At 37.1% G+C, this 18659-nt stretch overlaps 1 long non-coding RNA gene across 29 annotated transcripts in view; it reads left to right on the plus strand.

The window, feature by feature from the left end:
* Positions 1–18659, plus strand: part of LOC129639084 (uncharacterized) — a 436428-nt gene that overhangs the window by 341344 nt on the left and 76425 nt on the right. For 6 of the 29 annotated variants that reach the window (XR_008708204.1, XR_008708206.1, XR_008708153.1 and 3 more), the window contains 3 exons: positions 12622–12714; positions 13155–13183; positions 13859–14176. The exons of 3 other annotated variants lie outside the window; for them this stretch is intronic. This is a non-coding gene — a long non-coding RNA (uncharacterized LOC129639084). Of the gene's footprint in view, positions 1–12621; positions 12827–13154; positions 13184–13858; positions 14179–18659 lie in introns of those variants that run through there. 20 more of the 29 variants (XR_008708190.1, XR_008708186.1, XR_008708191.1 and 17 more) reach the window with 12 other exon arrangements.

An 18659-nucleotide genomic window follows, 5' to 3' on the forward strand; every position in this document is an offset into this window, starting at 1 on the left:
CCATGCTTGAGACCAGTTCTCACATTATACTGTTGAACACTGTCACTGGGACTAGTACTATTGGAAAAATGCTCTCAGCGGTGATTTATTTGTAGATGCACTTGGGAACTTGTGAATATGGAATTGACTGATGGTGGGCTAAACCTTAAAATTGTGTTCAAGACCCTTCTCTAATTCAGTCCAGCCATTTCCACATTCTCTCTGAATTGGTGATGCCTTTTTACATGTCTCCTTGTCACAAAACCTTGTGAATTAGTACACAGTGTACCAGTTCAAGTGTTGTAACAGTTCTTAAACCTCTATCCTGCTAGAATGAAGAGTTGAGGGTATTGGGTGATATTGGCAGGTAGGCATTTAAAATGTGCTTTTTGAATAACTGACATACAAGGATCACAATAAAAATACAAATTATAAAATATGCAAAATTTTAATCTTATGCTTTTTCCTGATACTTGGCCCAAAGCCCTCCCTCCAGATGAGTTAATCATCACTTGCATTAATATTTTTTGTGTGTATATTACTAGGTATGTGTGTGTGTGTTTTAACACAAATAAAAGAAGATATGGATACAAGTTACAAATGCAGTTTTACTTTCACTGAGCAATCATACTTATGGAAATCTTTCCTATAAATATATTTCTGCACATGAGCATGAGATTTGATTAGGCTCCTTATTGTAGCATACAATGCAGTAATCTGCATTTGTGGAGAAAAACAGAAGGAACTTTTTATGTATTGATATGTTGAAATTGAAATATTCCAGCAGGTATATATTGTTAATATGAAAAAAATATTGCAATAGGTATCTATATGTTAACTTTTGTATTATTAAAAGGAAGAAATTATAAAGGCTTTTGGAATGAAAATAAACTTTTAAAAAATAGATTGTTTAATCACAAACCTCAAGGCAGAAACAATTCATATTATTTTCAAGGGTAGTAGAAAGGATAGCACAAACTATTAAATTTGTGGATCCCAAGTGGATAATTTTACTGAACTCTAGTTCCAAATAATGCAGTAGTGAAAAATTTGGGAGAAGTCTAGAAATTTGGTAAATAAATTATGGCGTGTCTATATAATACAATATAATTCCTTAAAGTGAGATTTATAGTATTGAAAAATGCTCTTTTAAATGTAAAATTCATGTAAAGAAAAAGAAGTAGGCCAATCACTGTCTAATGAATTAGTGTAATTAATAATTTGTTAAAGGATAGTAGAAAATACACAAAGGCTGATAGCAATTGTCTTTGGTTGTGGAATTATTAGTGATTTTGTTTTCTTAAGCTATTCTTATATTTTCTGAGATTTCAATGCAGATTTTCTATTGCTGGAAGAGATGGGAAAAGTTTATTTGAAAAGGTGATAGAAATATTTCTGGGAGATGGTAATTGAAAAAAATAACTCAAACTTAGTGCTTTTGTTAGTTAGGGGGAGAGAAATATAATTCATTCTTGGCATGAAAGGTGACTCATTCTCCCCTCCTTTTCCTGCTTTTCTCTCCTAGATCAAAGAATGTGAGTCTGGGTAGCTCAGTAGACAAGTAGTCAGTTTGTCATTTAGTGTGGTAGATACAATATTTATGGTTATTATCCAACAAAATTATGTTGTTTTAGTAAGATTTTATTATGCACTTAAAGATATAAAAAAATATTGACCTTAATTCTATTACATTCATCATTCAAGGATGTGTTAAAGCATTTTACATTCCTTCAAGGCTGAAAGTGGTTGATTTAGGCAAAAGGATTATGGATTTGAGAGTCAGTTGCCCAAAATTTTTGAGAAAAATGTCTGCTATGAAATAAAATATGTTAGTGGTAGAAAGAAGAAAGAGATGGTTGTATAGCTCTACCAGGACTCTTTAACCTTTGTTTACCTGTCAGTTTCCATTCATCTGAACAGATTGTTTTCACTTACATCTTAGTGCATATCCATCTCTTTCTATTTGTATAACTCCTTCCAGACTGCTATCATAGTCTTCAGTCTTTCATTTCGAATTAAAGTTATGTTTCCTCGTTCTTCTTCACTTCACACTGTTAATCAGTGACCAAATATGGGAGTATTTAGTGTTTGTCTTACTTGTTAGACTGCAAGCTCTTTGAGCATGAGAGACACTGCCCAACAGTGACATATCCTCAGTGCTTAGTGCACATAACATATTTCTTTTAGATGACTGAAACAGCAAGAGAACTCTTTTCCCTAATAACCCCTGTTTGAGGTTCCTCAGGCTTCCTAAATTAATCAGCTTTGAGAAATTCCTTCCTGCTTATTATATCTTCATATATTTCTTGTGCTTTATATTCTCTTTACTCTTGTGATTTTGATTATATGCATGATAGAACATTTGATCATGTTGCATATGCCCCATTGTTCTTTTTTGTTGTTGTTCTTTTTTTTTTTAATCTGTGTGTTTCAGTTTGGATTTTCTATTGACCTGATTTTCAGTTCTCAGTTTCTGTCTTCTGCTGTGTTGAACCTGTGGTGATAAGCATTAAATGAGTTATTCATTTAAGTATATTTTTCATTTCTAGAAAGGCCATTGAATTTTTAAAAAATAGATCTCAGATTGCTACTGAAATTTTTCATATTTTCTTCCATGGTAGCTATTTCTCTATATTTCCTTTAACAAATTAATGAAAGGTGTGTTTAAGACTTTTTCACTGATTTAAGTTTGTGAAGCATCTCTAGGTCTAATATTCTCTTTGTTTCAATGATTTCCAATTAGTTAGCTATGTTTTTAGCATGTCTCACAAATTTTGATTGGATTCTAGACATTGTGAATGACCAATTTTAGAAATTCTAGAAGTTATTTTCCTATAAATAAATGTGGGGATTTGAGGTGGAGGAAGAGGGGCAGCTAGAGTAGCAGTCGATTAGTGATCCATAGAAGATTAATTTTAGACTTTGTAAGGACAGACTTAATGTAGTATGCTAGTATTACGGAGTGGCTCTTGTGCTGTTTTAGTGAAAATCTAAGTTGTTTACAAGCCCCTTTAAATTGGTAAGACTTGTATTTCAAAACTTATCTTGTAAGCATCAAGCAGCTATTGAAATCTTTGTTCAATTCTTTAGTTTCCAAGTTGTTGCTTAATTCTGGAGCGCGTGTGCTTTCTTAGAGTCAGCTAGTGCTTGATGGCTATTTGTGTACATTTGCAGAGGGCTCCCTTCTGTTCAGTTCCTTCTTCTCCAGATTTTCCCTCAATTTGTACTCACTCTTTCAGCCCTAAATTCCAGCTCTTGTGTGTTTCGTTAATTTACTAAAAATCCTGTTTCCTGCTTGATCTCTGTTACCTGTACTGTGGCATCAAACTGAAAAGTGCTTTCAGGCAAAGACTCAGATAACTGTGGAACTTGTTTAATGGGCCTCTCTTCTTTTACAGATACAATCCCTAAGTTTTCCCCTGCTTTGGATAATTTCCAGTGCCTTCAAATCTTTCTTATATATTGTGTTAGTTTCCTGGGGCTGCCATAACAAAGTGAAGAAACACTTGGATGAGGACAGTACTCAGATTAGGTTAGGGACCATCCTAATGACCTCATTTTGACATGCTATGCTAATGCCAAGTCATTTCAGTTGTATCCGACTCTGTGTGACCCCATAGACAGCAGCCCACCAGGCTCTGCCGTCCCTGGGATTCTCCAGACAAGAACACTGGAGTGGGTTGCCATTTCCTTCTCCGATGCATGAAAGAGAAAAGTGAAAGTGAAGTCGCTCAGTCGTGTCCGACTCTTAGCGACCCCATGGACTGCAGCCTACCAGGCTCCTCTGTCCATGGGATTTTCCAGGCAAGAGTACTGGAGTGGGGTGCCATTGCCTTCTCCGCATTTTGACATGATTACCTTTAAAGATTTCATTTGTATGAAGTTCAAGAACAACCAAAACAAAGTGATTATGATAGAAGATACAGTAGCAGTAACTTGAGGAAGAAAATTTATGGGGTGAGGAAATACTGTGTCTTAACCCGAGTAGTTGTTACATAGGTGTCTACATTTATGTAGATCAATGAGTTTAGGATTAGTGTACTTAATACATCTTAGTGTATATGGGAGAGGAAGAGTGTCCCTCCATCTTTCAGGGGCCCTGTCCAGGAGCAGCAGCTATATATATTCAGGGATGAACCAACCCCGAATGCTTGGTGCATTTCCTGCTTCTGTCCTCTCTAGGAGCCTGGTGCTGGAATTTTCTACTATTGGGTTAGATTTCTAGGCCTTCAAGCATAATTTTATTTTCAAGTTAAAGATTTTTTTTTTTTAATGTAGCTGTCCTTATCAATGGGAGGGTCTAAGTTATTTAGTTTACTGTTGTGGAAACTAAATCTCTACCCACTGGGAATCCTTATAATCATAGAGAATCTCCACAGATATTCAGACATGATTTAATGCATCTGACTTTGGGATCTTGTTGATCTTGAAAGTTGAGTGCAAATGGGTTTAAATCTGAACTCATTTTTCCTATATCAAGGCCTTGCCAAGATTCCTATTACTCATCTAATCAGCACAGTTTCTGAATTCTTCTTAAGTGAGATGATCAGATTGTTTCCACACAACTTTACCATTCTTTATTCTGGAAAAATGACATTGTCCATGCTTCATTCACTTACTTCTCTGCAGTATTCATTGAATACATTCATTGAAAAAATATCCACCTTTATGATTAAATTGGCCCCTTTTAAAAAGAATGTGTTGGTTTTATCCCTCTCCTAGTCTAGCATACTTTACTAGTTCAAGTGTGTTCTTATTTGTATGTGGCTTGGACATTTTTCTAAGAATTGTTCCTGTACAGTGTTTTGTAGAAGCTACTGAATTATAAACTTTTCTTATAAGGAACTTTATGTCATTGTTTCTATATTCCACACAAAACACAAATGCCCAGAACAGATTCTTAGAGTACAATAGATATTCTTAAAAGCTTGTTGACTGTGTGACATCAGACGATTCAAGTTTGTTCTCTCTTGCTGAATTCAATTATGTTTAACCCTTAGCAGCAATTCTATATGTTATTCTGTAAAAATGAATAGTCATTTTTGGGGTGAGTCTTTGCTTTGCAAGGACTGTGTTAAAATGGAAATATTTACTTCAGTCAGTTCAGTTCAGTTGGTTCAGTTGCTCAGTCATGTCCAACTTTTTGCAACCCCATGGACTGCAGCATACCGGGCTTCCTTGTCCATCAACAACTTGCGGAGCTTGCTCAAACTCATGTCCATTGAGTTGATGATGCCATCTAACCATCTCATCCTCTGTTGTCCCCTTTTCCTCCTGCCTTCAGTCTTTCCCAGCATCAGGGTTTTTTCTAGTGAGTCAGTTCTTCATATCAGATGGCCAAAGTATTGGAGTTTCAGCTTCAGCATCAGTCCTTTCAATGAATGTTCAGGACTGATTTCCTTTAGGATGGACTGGTTGGATCTCCTTGCAGTCCAAGGGACTCTCAAGGGTCTTCTCCAACACCACAGTTCAAAAGCATCAGTTTTTCGGCACTCAGCTTTATTTAAGGTACAACTCTCACATCCGTACATGAGTACTGGAAAAGCCATAGCTTTGACTAGATGGACCTTTGTCAGAAAAGTAATATCTCTGCTTTTTAATATGCTGTCTAGGTTTGTCATTGTTTTTCTTCCAAGGAGCAAGCATCTTTTAATTTCATGGCTGCAGTCACTGTCCACTGTAGTTTTTGAGCCCAAGAAAATAAAATCTGTCACTGTTTCCATTGTTTGCCCATCCATTTGCCATGAAGTGATGGGACCAGATGCCATGATCTTTGTTTTTTGAATGTTGAGTTTTAAGCCAGCTTTTTCACTCTCCTCATTCACTTTCATCAAGCTCTTTAGTTCCTCTTCACTTTCTGCCATAAGGGTGGTGTCATCTGCGTATCTGAGGTTATTGTTATTTCTCCTGGCAGTCTTGATACCAGCTTGTGCTTTATCCAGCCTGGCATTTTGCATGATGTACTCTGCATATAAGTTAAATAAGCAGGGTGACAATATACACCTTGACGTGCTCCTTTTCCAATTTGAAACCAGTCGATTGTTCCACGTCTGTTTCTAACTGTTGCTTCTTGACCTGCATACAGATTTCTCAGGAGGCAGGCCAGGTGGTCTAGTGTTCCCATCTCTTGAAGAATTTTCCACAGGTTATTGGGATCCACACAGTCAAAAGCTTTTGCATAGTCAATAAAGCAGAGGTAGATGTTTTTCTGGGATTCTTCTGTTTTTTCTATGATCCAACAGATGAAAACATTTACTTAGATGTTTCAACTTACATAATAGCTACTTTTGATCTTCCATTTATTCATGGCCTTTAAGTTTTTAATCAGAAATCATTCAAGTTATACACAAAATACTTTAAAATTATGTCTACATTTGCCAAATAAAATGAAAAATAAAATGAAGATACAGCTTAACTGTAATGGGGGAATAAAATCTTAAATCTGAATTGTCCAGGTAAAAGGCATTTTAAAAAATTTAATTCATTCACCTACTCACTAATTTAACATAATAATTATTGAATGCCTACAAGTGCTAAAAGTTGTTTTAGGCACTGCTCTTTTGCCTTAATAGGTGTAATATACTAGTGACAGAGACAAGGGAAAAAACCCAAATTAACAAATTATTTAATGTAGTTTCTAGTAATTGTTAAGTAAGGAAAAATCAAGTAGTTTAAAGGAATTGCAAATGAAAGGGGAGATATCAAAGACTAGTTGGTCAGGAAAAGCCTTTCTAAGTTCATTATCTTTGAATACAGACATGAATAAAATGATGGAACAACTTATTAGAAGATCAAAGACTTGTTCCAGATAAAGAGAACAGCAAGCATTAAGGTACTATGGTAGGAGTAAGCACTGATATATTCAAGGAATTGTAAGAAAGACACTGTAGATAAATTGTCATGGGCACAAAGGAACATAACAGGAAAAGAGACTGGAAAAATAGCAAGAACTGAATGATGAAGGTGAGAATTGGGAGTTTTCATTTGGTTCTGAGTATGTTGGATTTCTCTGAGAATAGTTTAGATGGTTAGTAATAAAATGTAATATGATGGAGGTTTTATAAGTTTCCTCTGGCTACTGTATAGGGGAAAGAGTGGATTCTATAAGTTAAGTTATGAGGTTATTGCAGTAGTTTAAAAGGGAGGTGAAGATGACTTGGAATCCAGTGGTAGCCGTGGAAGTGGCAAGGTGTGATTAGGTTCATGTTATGCTTTGAAGGAAGAATTGGACAAGAGGAGCCAGACAAGAAGTTTTCAAGGATGACATACAGGTTTTTGTTTCATGCAACTGGAGTAATGGTGGATAGTGTCATTTACTGCAGTGAGAATGATGGTAAGAACAAATTTTGCTGCTGCGTCACTTCAGTCATGTCCAACTCTGTGTGACCCCATGGACTGCAGCCTACCAGGCTTCTCCGTCCATGGAATTCTCCAGGCAAGAATACTGGAGTGGGTTGCCATTTCCTTCTCCAATGCATGAAAGTGGAAAGTGAAAGTGAAGTCGATCAGTTGTGTCTGACTCTTAGCGACCCCATGGACTGCAGCCTACCAGGCTCTTCCATCCATGGGATTTTCCAGGCAAGAGTACTGGAGTGGGTTGCCATTGCCTTCTCCCAAGAACAAATTAGGGAGATGAAATAGGAGTTCTGGGTTTAGTCATGTTACACTTAAACTAAAATATTTCCAGTGGCAATATTGAGCAATTGTTTGTTGTTTAGTCGCTAAGTTGTCCGACTCTTTGTGACCCGATTGGCTGCAGCCAGCCAGGCTCCTTTGTCCATGGGATTTCCCAGGCAAGGATACTGGAGTGGGTTGCCATTTCCTTCTGCAGGGGATCTTCCTGACCCAGGATCGAACCCACATCTCCTACATTGGCAGGTGGATTCTTTACTACTGAGCCACCAAGTAAGCCCATATTGAGTAGAAAATTGATTAAAAAATATGGATTTCAAGAAATATATTGAAACTGGAGATATAAATTTGAGAGTCATGAGGTTAGATGAGAAAATTAAGGAGATATTATAAATAGACTAAAAGAGGTGGTTAAAGTTTTGAGATATGCTAACATATAGAGTACAAACCAGAAAGAGAATAGACTGTCAGTAATTCAGTAATATCAAGAAAATAAAATGAAAAAAAAAAGTGTTCCAAGAAGTGAAATGTGATCATCTGCATTGAGTTCTATAAAGAGGTGATGAAAGATAAAGATCATTCATTGATTATTGACTTGGCAGCACAGAGCTTGTTGATGAACTTAACAAAAGAGGTATCAGTTGGGCTTTAATGAATACTTCAATATATTTAATAAGTATTTAATATAATATACATATATATAATATATAAGCACTATTATATACGTGTGTTTGTGTGTGTATAGAAAGAGATTACAACATGACTATGCAAGTACAAATGATTCAGCAGAGAGAGATAAATAGTGTAGGAGGGAATGGAGGTAAATGTGAATAAGACCTAGGCACAGTGTGGAGAAGTTAGACTTAGCCAGAAGCGGAGACATTTCATTCATTTTATCAGGAGATAGGTCAAATATATATTGAAATATTTGCAGGAAAGTTGGTAGTTTCTTAAAATTAAAGTTCATTAATATTAAAGCTCATTAATGTTAGAGAATCATCAGCTAAGAGTGAGTGGATGGAAGAGGTATTGAAAGTTAAGAGAAAAGGCATGAAATAGTCTGAGAGAATGGGAAATGAATTAACTAGGGAAATATATGATCAGAATGCCCAGCTTTCAGAGGGTCTACTTGATATTTGTGGTGATATATTTATGTGAAACCATTCACTGTGGCTTTATGTTTGTAATTTTTTTTTAAATCCCTTTGTGTAATGGATTTAACCAGGTTTGGAGTTTTGCTAAGAGAGTACAATAAAGGGAAGAAGAGCTTTGTAGGCAAAGAAGTAATTATAATACACAATTTGTAGGATAGGGCTATGAGGAATGGTGGCTGAGATAGAAAAAAAGATAATTTCCTAAAGGACAGGAGGGCCAGGGTTTCAAATGGGTCATCTATATGGTTGTTAAAATAAAAGATTGGTGCTGAGAGTAGTGGAGGACAGTGAGCCAGCTTCTAATGACAGGTCTATCACTTGTGTCTAGCACATCATTATATTCCTTCTCTTTCATCTACTCAAGGATATGGCTCTAGCAAGTTTCTCCTCCATCTTCTGCCTCCCTTTAAAACAGAAAAACTCTTCCCAGCTATACATATGCCAGTATTTTTCCCATCATGAAAATAAAAATAAAACAGTGTTAACAACAAGGGCAGTCTCTTAACTTCATAGCCCTTTCTAGGCACCTCCTCATTTCTCTACTCTCTCTTTGAGCTGAATTCCTTCAAACTGTGTCCATATTCATTGTTTTCAATTAATCTCTTCCATTTTTCTCTTAAATCTATTCTGATCACAAAGTGTGATAACTATGAAATAGGAGGAATAGACAAAACTTTGGTAGGCAGCTTTAAGATGATGATGATAGATGTTTGATGGCCCGAGCTGAAACAGTTAGGGTTTTAAGGGAATGAGTAGAAGCTTTCTGTATGTTTCAAAAGAAATATCTTCACTTTCAGACTCGCTGTTTTGTGGCATGTGGGAATGAGACATCCATCACTTGCAAGAGAATCAGGGGAAGTAGAACCCTTATGGGAAAGCCGGTTTTTGGTTAAAGAGAGGTGATAAATGGAATGTTTAGAAAGTTGTGTTCAGAATGCACACAGAGGTGTTCATGGCTGATGGCAGGCCATGACTTTCAGAGGGCATATTAAAGGAGTGTGGAGATGGGTGGAATGAGGATTGGGTTAGATTCAAAGATAAATAGAAAATCGAGTTTGGCTGTTGATGAATGACCCAGGAGAATTTGAGTTTTTGCTGAGGACTGAGGTATTGATAGATAGGAATGTAAGCCATGGTAAAATTGGTCCAGATGGTCTTTTAGGGAAGGCCAATATAACTTTAGGGCATTTGTCTTTTAGAATGATTGCCCTAGAGGGGCTGTATATATGCCATGGAAGCTTGGGCTTTGGGATAGGAGGCTTATAGCTCTGGTGTATATCAAGAACATGAACTTAATAAAGCACCAGTCTGTAGGCCTCTCATAAATTCTGTTGAGGATTATGTATTGGCCAAGAGAATGCTTTATCTCACCAAGAGTCATAGAGCACCGGAAGTCATATTAATAACTTAAATCCAGGATAACCATGAAATTCGTATGTGGGAGTAGGGAATATCATGGATGAGGTAGCCCATGGAGCTTTGTGGCCATTCTTTAAATCCTGTCAAAGGTGTTGTAAGTTGTAAGGTGGGAACCTCCGTTCATCATCGGGCTCTACCACTTATTCCCAAGATGACATTTGCCTCTGCTCACTCATACTTAAATTGGGGCTCAATAGAGAACTTAGCTTGAAGGCTTATTATGATAATTAGACAAATATATGTAAAACAGTTAACAGAGTACCATGTAACAACAACAAAAAAATACTAAAAACATCTTGGTTGATAAACACTGAGGGGCCATATCACTACTCTCTGTTGGGTGCTTAAGTTCAGTTCAATCACTCAGTCATGTCCAACACTTAGAAACCCATGGACTGCAGCACACCAGGCTTCCATGCCCATGACCAACTCCCAGAGTTTGCTCAGACTCATGTCCATTGATGCCATCCAACCATCTCATCCTCTGTCATTCCCTTCTCCTCCCACCCTCAATCTTTCCCAACAACAGGGTCTTTTCAAATGAGTCAGTTCTTCACATCAGGTGGCCAAAGTACTGGAGTTTCAGCTTCAGCATCAGTCCTTCTAATGAATATTCAGGACTGATTTCCTTTAGGATGAACTGGTTGGATCTCCTTGCAGTCCAAGGGACTCTCAAGAGTCTTATCCAACACCACAGTTCAAAAGCATCAATTCTTTGACACTCAGCTTTCTTTAAGGTACAACTCTCACATCCGTACATGACTACTGGAAAACCATAGCTTTGACTAGATGGACCTTTGTTGGCAAAGAAATGTCTCTGCTTTTTAATATACTATCTAGGTTTGTCATTTTTCTTCCAAGGAGTAGCGTCTTTTAATTTCTTGGCTGCAGTCACCATCTGCAGTGATTTTGGAGCCCAAGAAAATATAGTGTGTCACTGTTTCCATTGTTTCCCCATCTATTTGCCATGAAGTCGAGTCCCTTGGACTGCAAGGAGATCCAACCAGTCCATCCTAAAAGAGACCAGTCCTGGGTGTTCATTGGAAGGACTGATGCTGAAGCTGAAACTCCAATACTTTGGCCACCTCATGCGAAGAGTTGACTCATTGGAAAAGACCCAGATTCTGGGAAAGATTGAGGGCGGGAGGAGAAGGGGACGACAGAGGATGAGATGGCTCTATGCACATGAGTTTGGGTGAACTCCAGGAGTTGGTGATGGACCGGGAGGCCTGGCATGCTGCGATTCACAGGGTCACAAAGAGTTGGACACGACTGAGTGACTGAACTGAACTGAATGGGACCAGATGCCATGATCTTTGTTTTTTGAATGTTGGGTTTTAAGCCAGCTTTTTCTCTCTCCAGCTTTTTCTCTCCCCTCTTTCACTCTCATCAAGAGGCTCTGTATTTCCTCTTCAGTTTCTGCCATATGGGTGGTGTCATCTGAATATCTGAGGTTATCGATATTTCTCCGGGCAACCTTGATTCCAGCTTGTGCTTCATCCAGCCCAGCATTTCTCATGATTTACTCTGCAAATAAGTTAAATAAGCAGAGTGACAATATACAGTCTTGTCGTACTCCTTTTCCAATTTGGGACCAGTCTGTTGTTCCATGTCTGGTCTTAATTGTTGCTTCTTGACCTGCATACAGATTTCTCAGGAGGTAGGTCAGGTGGTCTGGTATTCCCATCTTTCAGAATTTTCTACAGTTTGTTGTGATCCACATAGTCGAAGGCTTTGGCATAATCAATAAAGCAGAAGTAGATGTTTTTCTGGAACTCTTTTGCTTTTTCAATGATCCAGTGGATGTTGGCAATTTGATCTCATGTTCCTCTGCCTTTTCTAAATCCAGCTTGAACATCTGGAATTTCATGGTTCACATACTTTTGAAGCCTGACTTGGAGAATTTTGAACATTATTTTGGTAGCATGTGAGATGAGTGCAATTGTGTGGTAGTTTGAACATTTTTTGGCATTGCTTTTCTTTGGGATTGGAATGAAAACTGACCTTTTCCAGTCCTGTGGGCACTGCTGATTTTTCCAAATTTGCTGGCATACTGAATGCAGCACTTTAACAGCATTATCTTTTAGGATTTGAAATAGCTCAACTGGAATTCCATCACCTCCACTAGCTTTGTTCATAGTGATGCTTCCTAAGGCCCACTAGACTTTGCATTACAGGTGCAAGGTCTGTGCAAAGTCTGGCTCCAGGTGAGTGACCACACCAATGGGGTTATCTGGGTCTTGAAGATCTTTTTTGTGCTTAGTGGGATCATTGTATCTTACAATTGAATAGATATTAAAGGTTATAGCTTAAGGAAATGTAGTCACTTCCATAACTATGGGGATTTTTATTTATTTTATATCTAAGACATATGTTTTTTAGGAGAACAGTCTGAAATGTTTGTCAAAATTTAGCATATCATTTGTTGATTTTACAGAGCATGAGAAGTAGAAGCTCCATGAGAACAAAGACGCTGCTGCTTTCGTTCATTGCTATGTCCCAAAGATCTTGAACAGTGTGTGGCACTATAGTAAGTCCTTAATAGTTCAGTTCATTGTTGAATGAACAAGGTAATATAAATATTCTTTGCGGTTTGATCACTGTGCTAATGTGGACAAGCTTTGGAGTACTTCCTTATCTGGGTAAGTGTAATTAATTTGAGCTATTGCATGATCACAGAGTCATACTTCACTCGTGTAAGGGCAGTGAAGTGGCAAATTTGTGGCCTGTCATGAGAAGGGAGGAAAAACTCTACAGTTAAAATAAATCCTGATACTAATAACAATAGCTAGCATACACATATAAATTCATTAATATGTGCCAACGCTGTTTAAAAAGTAGTTTGCTTATCTAGTAAATGTTCACATAACCCTGAGGGGGTTTTGTTAACATAATTATAATCACCACCGCCAATGTTGTCAACATTATCCTATCATGGTTATCATCAGCTTCATCATCTCCGTTTTACAGGTGCATGAATGGAGGTACAGCAGAGTTAAGTAAGTTGTTGAAGATCACTCAGCTAGTTTATTGATATATGGCATAGCTATGATTTGAATCTGGAAAGTCTGGCTCCCTTTTCCTCTGGCTCATGGTCTAGCATACAGAAAAGATAATATCATTTGCTTTGTCTTCTTCGTCTCTAAAGGGGAAAGGGAAAGCAGTAGCTACAGTTTTATTGTGTACTGTCTGTGTGCCAGACACTATAGTAAGTAACTTAGGTTATTTCTGGCCCTTGAAAAAACTCTTCAAAGTGGGAATTATTATCTTCCCTTCTTCATTGAAGAAACTGAAGCGAAGGAGGTCATCATTTCTTTCAGGTCACAGAATACATTTATGTAATTCCAAAGTCAGAAACCTCTTTGTGACACCATATCATAAACAGTTTATCAGTGTAAAAAAGTTTTTTTCTTTGAAATTTGCTGTAAATTAACTATATGCCTGCTACCATAGTTGTTTGATTTACTCTGCAAATTTATATTGAGCACTTACAATATAATAGGAAATCCAAAAATGAAAATGACCCAATCAAATATGAGGCTTTGGTATATTCTTGTATTTCTTGCTGCCTAAATTCTAAACAGCCAATTAACTAATCGATTAATATTTTATATTGGGGAAAAAACCCTCACTATATGAATCCTGACAGCAATCTGCATTTTGCCTCCAATTAGTAGAGATGAAGAAGCTCTTTTCCCTTTTGAAGTTTCTGGAACTCAAGCATATAGTCAGTGCTCTTGTCCTGAGACTAGAATACTGAGAAAGTGATATAAACGTCGAAGAGTTGCAAAACTACTCAAGAAGATGCAGCGGGGTTTGAGGATGCAGGGTCAGTGGTGCCACTTGCTGACTTGGACCCAGATCGCTTTCATCTTTCAACCTTGGACATGATTGCATTTGGCTGGCTTCCCTAGTCCTTGGCCCCTTTTTGAGATGGGTTCTCAGATTTCCTGTTGATCCTATGAGTCATCTGATATTCTTCAATAAATTCGTTTTCCACTCAAGTTAGGTAAAGTGCTTTTTGATGCTTGTACATAAGAACACTGACACAAATTTAGGGAGATAAGACATGGACAGAGTTAGAAAAAATAAATAAGACAATCAAGTATGACAAGAGCCAGAAGAAAAAAAATAAAAAGTGTTATAAAAGTGCAGAATATGACAAGATAATTAGGATTAATGGAATAGTTGCCCTAGTTGACCTTAGATAAGAATATTGAAAGATGGGCATGAGAAGGCAAAGAGGTGAGAAAAGTAGGCTTCAAGGTGCAGTGAGAAGCCCATATTGGCTGGAGTATAAAATACGTATGATGGAAGAAACAAGGGTAAATGAGGTTGTACTATAAAGCATTTCACTTCTCTCTAAGCCTAACCCTTACACATAACATCTTTCATTCATTCCTTTTCTGGATTCTGATATCTTGCTTCTTCATATTTTTTCATTGTCTGTCAGTAAAGAAATACATCCAGAAGTACATCATTCCATCATACAAATATTCTCTCATCTCCTGGAATCTTGAAAAGATAAATATATACATTTCCATTATGTTTTCTTTTCTTTCAATCTGCAATATATATTTTTTCTTTCCTTTTGACATTTAATGTATTTAAAGAAGAGAGTATGTTTTCTTTCTTCATCTCTTTTTTTGGTTTACTTCTGATTTTTTTTTTTAAGAAACAATACACTGATACTGTTACATCTTTTGCATCGCTTCGCCCTCCTTCCCCACATGTAATTGCTATCCATAATTTCATGAGTTTATGTTATATAAATAACATATATATACACTCATAAACATTAACTGCCTTTGTTATTGCTAAGTTTAATCATTATACAGTATGCGTAATTTTGCAGTTTGCTTTTTTACTCAATATTTTATGAGATATGTTTTCTTATGTAATAATTTAGTTCATTAATTTTAACTGCTAAATACTTTTCTGCTGTTTGAAGAAACCACATCTCAATTTGTTTTCCACTGTTTACTTCAGTCTTTTGAATATTGGCTACCTCCTCTGGTTATCACCTGCTAACTGTAGTTATTGCCTGAAACTGCTCCCTTAAAAGTCACCAAATCTAATAGAATAAAAAGCATCTTCATTTCAAGCATCCTTACTTTTGGTGCTATTAATTGCCTGCCCCATTTTCCTTGAAATTTTCTCATCTCTTGGCTTTGTGAAAATATACCTCTTTTGATATCTCTGTTTCTTCTCCTTATTGTTGTCTAAATGTAGTGTTCCACAAAGTTCTGTCCTTAATTTTCCTCTGTCTCTCTCCCTGAACAATCTCATTTGTATCGTGGCTTCACTTCCCAAATGGCTCTCAAATCTATATTCAGTTTGTTTCCAATTTTCTACTGGTCATTGCCAGCTGGGTGTCATGCTTGACCTAAATTTGTGCTTTTTCCTCTCAAATTTGTTCCTTTTTCTCTGCTTACTATTTAAGTGGCAGTGGCACCGTCTTAACAGTCATCCAGGCTCAAAATCTTGGAATGACTTATAAGTCCCTTGGGCTTCATCAGTTGCCAGGACCTGCAAATTACTGTTCCATTCATTCTGCCAAATTGGTTCCCACTGCCACTGCCCTAGTTTAAACCCCATGACTTCTAGGCTTTTCACAATAGCCTGTCTTGTTTCCCTGCTTCTAAGTGTCTTTCCACTTCCCAGGCATCCTCTATCCTGCTTGATTAATTTTCCTAAAGTGCAATTCTCTTCATAATATTTCCCTATTTGAAAGCTTTTAACAGCTCTGTATTGCCTATAAAATTAAGTCCCAAATCTTCAAGTTGGAATTCATGCTTCTCTGAAAATTGACTTGTTTACCCTTTATTTATTTATCACTTCTTCATTTAATATGCCTCATATGCCTATCAAATGGAACATCTCGTTCTTATACCCGCCTGAATGGTCTAAGTTAAAGTATGGCAATAAACTACTCCAAAAAGCTCAGTGTCTTAAGATAACAAAGATTCATTTCTCACATATCTTGTGTAGTCACTCCCAGGCAGCGAGGATTTTCTCTCTTCATTGCAGTCACTCAGAGACCAGCCTAAGGGGATAGCCATCATCTTCAGTGTTACCGGTTTCCCCATCACAGGAAAGAGTGGACAGAGTTTTAGGGGAGGATGTCACCTTACCAGTTAAATGTTATGGTACCAATGTGACCAATGTCACCTCAGTTCAAAACCCACTGGCCAGAATTGTTCATTTGGCCCTAACCATAGGAGAAGCTGAGAAAAGCAGACCCACCATGTCGCACAAGGAGAGGAAAACCAGATATTGGTGAGCAGCAGTAATGATCATCACAGTCCTCAAAGGCCTTCTCCATCATTCCCCCCTGTGGATCATTGCTCATGAAATTTAAAATGTTTTGTTCTCTTCTTCCCATGTTCAGATGCTGCTTATCCTTAATCCCCAGTGCAGCTATCATCTCTTCAATGAAATGTTTCCTAATCTTTTGAGACTGATATATTCTCACTCTGCTCAAATGCCCCATAGCTCTTTATTTTGAAATAATCATTATTCCCTGTTGTTACACAGTTAGATCCTAGAGGTCAGAGTACATATATTATTCCCCATGAACACATGTTTTTGTTTTTGTTTTTTCCCTATTAACACATAAATCCTATAGAAGTGTATTCTAATCACTTGAGGATGCATTTTTGGAGGGTGGGGGCTGGCTTCTTTTATTATCAATTTATAGGGGAGATATTTTGTTCCTTATATTATCTGTAAGTTGGAGATATATATAATACATGTATATTTATATATCTTATGTATATATACATATAGTTAGCAGCTCCTAGCTACTATGGTATAAATATAGAGTAAATTAATTATGAATCTGCCTTATTCTCACTCTTCTCACTCTGAAATGGCTGGCAGTGCTATTATAACTCTTTTCACTCTTCTTTTTTTGATAAATGGTGTGTTTGACCATTGCCCTTTGGTAGCAGTGAGATGGATAGCCTAGAGATCTTTTATGAGTGAAATAGTTTAATGGTGTCTATATATAAAAGAAAACTGACAAGAGGAAAGTTAAAGTACTAAAATCCTGTCCTCTGTCCTGCCACCCTGCCTCCCTTCTTACTTCGTTCCTCATTCCTATACCAAAACTTATTGGGCACTTGTTCTATATCTGGTACTACGATAAAATATAATGTCGGGTTAGGCACAGATCCCTGTCTTGGTGGGACCGTAGAGTCATTAGAAGGAAGAATTACAGACCCAACCCAACGCACACACATCTCTTCAGTATCTGACCTGAAAGTCACTATTTCCTCAACTATATCCCTGGCTAATGTCCACCCATGTTTTAAATACTTGCTTTGATATTTTATCCTTTGGAAAGCTTTTCTTGATTTCTCAAATTAAGTTTTAGCACTTTACTAGTACGGTGGAGATGGAGAGCATGATTCATTATTTTTGAAGAAAAAACTCAGAGACCGGAGACAGCTTTACAGAGAAGATGATTGAAAATTGTCTGAAGAATGAATGGGAGCTTACAACGAAGAACAAGAATGAAGGAACTCATGCTCATCCAGATGTGATCTGTTGAACATAGACATCTATGAGTATGTTAGTATTACTCAAGATTAAGTTTTAAACAAACATTATGTGAAAAAAAAGTTTGCTGAAGTGCAGTAACTGAATTCTGGGTGCTATACCATGGGTAACCTCTGAGGTATTTCAGGGAGCGAAGTGAAAGGTTCAGGTTTATTTTTTGTAAATATCGCTTTTGCTTAAGTATGGAGGATGAACTTGAGGCAAACTATACTGAAAGCAGGAGAACTATTAGAAGACATTTCTAAAGCTGAAGAAAGGGGTAATTAGATTTGAAAGTCAAATGGGGTTACTTTGAAAGTAACGTGAAAGAAATTAAGAAGAAAATAAACATTTAAGTTAAAAAAAGAAGACATTTAGTAGGAAAAGAGAAAATATATACTGATAGCCTGCTTGAAGTAGGCAAGGGAGAAGAAATTGAGAATGTCATTTAGTTTTCTAAATGACTGGGATGAATGAATGGCTGAAGACCACAAATGGAGATAGGATAAGAGGGAAGGCAAGTTTCAAAGCTGAGTTGGTTAAACTGGGAACCCCAATTTTCTGTCTAAAGAAAGGAGTGGCATTTACTGTCAAGAATAAAATCAGGAGTTGGTTAGGGGTTTTGAGTGGAGTGACACATGTTTTGAATTACTACTGAGGAAAATGGGAGTGGGAGCTAAGAGAGGGCAAGTAAAACCTTTTATGAGCAGTGGAGAGAGGTAAGCTGAAGTTGAAGGGTATAGACATTTAGCAGCCCCACTATGGAGTTGTATTATTATTTCTTAATCAAACTCCTCAGAGTACAAGAACAGACAATTTGTAGGAATTATTGAGGGTTAAAAGATATGATGAAAAGATGTAGTTGCAAAGGAGTTGAGGGTGTTTGTGAATCTGTGAAGGGGAAGAAATGAGTCAACTAAGGAATATCATAGA

Source organism: Bubalus kerabau, chromosome 1 (genome assembly GCF_029407905.1).
Source record: "Bubalus kerabau isolate K-KA32 ecotype Philippines breed swamp buffalo chromosome 1, PCC_UOA_SB_1v2, whole genome shotgun sequence".
NCBI lineage: Eukaryota > Metazoa > Chordata > Mammalia > Artiodactyla > Bovidae > Bubalus > Bubalus kerabau.